Below are 3,369 nucleotides of genomic sequence, written 5' to 3' on the forward strand. Positions count from 1 at the left end.
ATTGGATAATTGACTGCTGCACATCCTAGGTTGAGATCTGAGAGTCTGTCCACAAAATGAAGGGGGTGTTCTCAAAAAAAAAATTATCAAGGACAGGGGAATTCCTATTGATGCATGTGAGGATAGAGGGCTAGAACAGAAAATAGTGGGTAGGTATAGAAAATACAGACTAGACTGCTTTCAGTAGTGAATAAATTCAGAAAAGAATATACCAGCATTTCACATCAAACAAGCAGCTCAAAAAAGGTAAATTTCATCTGCTTTGTTTGAAAGATCCCCTCCTGTGGATTTTATATCTTATTTTGCTTTTAAATTTATGAAAAAAATTGTTATAGTGAAAGCTTCTGTCCTTTGAATAGAGAAAAAATGTTACTTTTTGTATTTTGTTTGTTTTTGCATTTTGAACATGGACAAATGAGAGCTGGAGATATAGCCCTGTTGGTGAGTGCTTAATTGGCATTCAAGAATCCCTGCATTGAGTCCCTAGTTCCACATAAACCTGACAGGAGGCAAGCTTAAGAACAGAAGCAACAGAAACAAAGGTTACTTGGCATCATCAGAACCAAACCCTACCACCATAGGAAGTCCTGGATACGTCATTACACCAGAAAAGCAAAATATGGATCTAAAGTCACTTCTCATGAGAATGATGGAGGATTTTAAGAAGGAAATACAGGAAAACACAGGTAAACACCTAGAAACCTTTAAAGAGGAAACACAAAAATCCCTTAGAGAGTTACAGGAAAACAAAAACAAGCAGGTGATGGAATTTAACAAAACCATCAAGGATCTAAAACTGGAAGTAGAAACAAGAAATCCCAAAGGGAGACAACTCTGGAGATAGAAACCCTAGGAAAGAAATCAGGAATCATAGATGAAAGCATTAGCAACAGAATACAGGAGATGGAAGAGAGAATCTCAGGTGCAGTAGATTCAATAGGGAACATGGACACAACAATCAAAGAAAATACAAAATGCAAAAAGATCCAAACTCAAAACATCCAGGAAATCCAGGACACAATGAGAAGACCAAACCTATGGAGAATAGGAGTAGATGAGAATGAAGATTTTCAACTTAAAGGGCCAGCAAATATCTTCAACAAAATTATACAAGAAAACTTCCCATACATAAAGAAAGAGATGCCCATGGGCATACAAGAAGCCTACAGAACTCCAAATAGACTGGACCAGAAAAGAAATTCCTTCTGACACATAATAATCATAACAACAAATGCAGTAAATAAAAACAGAATATAAAAAGCATTAAGGGAAAAAGACCAAGTAACATATAAAGGAAGGACTATTAGAATTATACCAGATTTCTCACCAGAGACTATGAAAGCCAGAAGATCCTGGACAGATGTTATACAGACACTAAGAGAACACAAATGCCAGCCCAGGGTACTATACCCATCAAAAGTCTCAATTACCATTGATGGAGAAACCAAAGTATTCCATGACAGAACCAAATTCACACAATATCTTTCCATGAATCCAGCCCTTCAAAGGAAAATAATGGGAAAACACCAATACAAGGACAGAAACTACACCCTAGAAAAAGCAAGAAAGTAATCCTTCATCCAACCTAAAATAAGATAGCCACAAGAATAGAATCCCAACTCAAAAATAACAGGAAGCAACAATTAATTTTCCTTAATATCCCTTAATATCAATGGACTCAATTACCTAATAAAAAGATGTAGACTAACAGATTGGCTACACAAACAGGACCCAACATTATGCTTACAGGAAATCCAACACATCTCAGGGAAAAGACAGACACTACCTCAGAGTGAAAGGCTGGAAAATAATTTTCCAAGCAAACAGTCTGAAGAAAAAAGCTGGAGTAGCCATTCTAATATATAGTAAAATTGAATTCTAACTCAACGTTATCAAAAGAGACAAGGAGCCCTTCATACTCATCAAAGATAAAATCTTCCAAGATGAACTCTCAATTCTGAATATCTCTGCTCCAAATGCAAGGGCAGCCACATTCATTCAAGCAACTTTAGTAAAGCTCAAAGCACACATTGCACCTCACACAATAATAGTGGGAGATTCCAACACCCTATTCTCATCAATGGACAGATCCTGGACACAGAAACTAAAGAGAGACACAGTGAAACTAACAGAAGTTATGAAACAAATGGATTTAACAGATATCTACAGAACATTTTATCCTAAAAAAAAAAAAAAAAAAAAAGGATATACCTTCTTCTCAGCAACTCCTGGTATCTTCTCCAAAATTGACCATATAATTGGTCACAAAAGAAGCCTCAACAGATACAACAATATTGAAATTGTCCCATGCATCCTATCACATCACCTTGGACTAAGGCTGATCTTCAATAAAAACATAAATAAAACAAAGTCAATATTGACGTTGAAACTGAACAATGATACCTTTGTCAAGGAAGAAATAAAGAAATTAAAGACTTTTTAGAGTTCAAATGAAGTCCTAACATACCCAAACTTATGGGACACAATGAAAGCATTCCTAAGAGGACAACTCATAGCCCTGAGTGCCTCCAAAAAGAAACGAGAGAGAGCATACACTTGCAGTTTCACAGCACACCTAAAAGCTCTAGAACAAAAGGGAAACAAATTCACCCAAGTGGAGTAGACTGCAGGAAATAATCACACTCAGGGGTAAAATCAACCAAGTGGAAACAAAAAGAACTTTTCAAAGATCAACCAAACCAGGAGCTGTTCCTTTGAGAAAATCAACAAGATAGATAAACACTTAGTCAGACTCACTAGAGGGCACAAGGACAGCATACTATTAAACAAAATCAGAAATGAAAAGGGAGACAAAACAACAGACCCTGAGGAAATCCAAAATACCATTAGATCTTTCTAAAAAAAAAAGTCTATACTCAACAAAATTAGAAAACCTAGATGAAATAGACAAATTTCTGGACAGATACCAGGTACCAAAGTTAAATCAGGATCAGATTAATGACCTATATCCCCTAAAGAAATAAAAGCAGTCATTAACAGTCTCCCAACCAAAAAAGCCTAGCACCAGATGGGTTTAGTGCACGGTTCTATCAGACCTTCAAAGAAGACCTAATTCNAGTTCTTCTCAAGCTGTTCCTGACAATAGAAACAAAAAATACTGTACCTAATTCATTCTGTGAAGCCACAATTACTCTGACATCAAAACCACATAAAGAACCAACAAATATAGAGAAATTCAGACCAATTTCCCTTATGAATATCAATACAAAAATACTCAATAAAATTCTCGCAAACCGAATCCAAGAACACATCAAGGCAATCATCTAACATGACCAAGTATGCTTCATTCCAGGGGTGCAGGGATGGTTTAATATATGGAAATCTATCAAAGTAAGCCACTATATGAAC

This window comes from Mus pahari, chromosome X (genome assembly GCF_900095145.1).
Source record: "Mus pahari chromosome X, PAHARI_EIJ_v1.1, whole genome shotgun sequence".
NCBI lineage: Eukaryota > Metazoa > Chordata > Mammalia > Rodentia > Muridae > Mus > Mus pahari.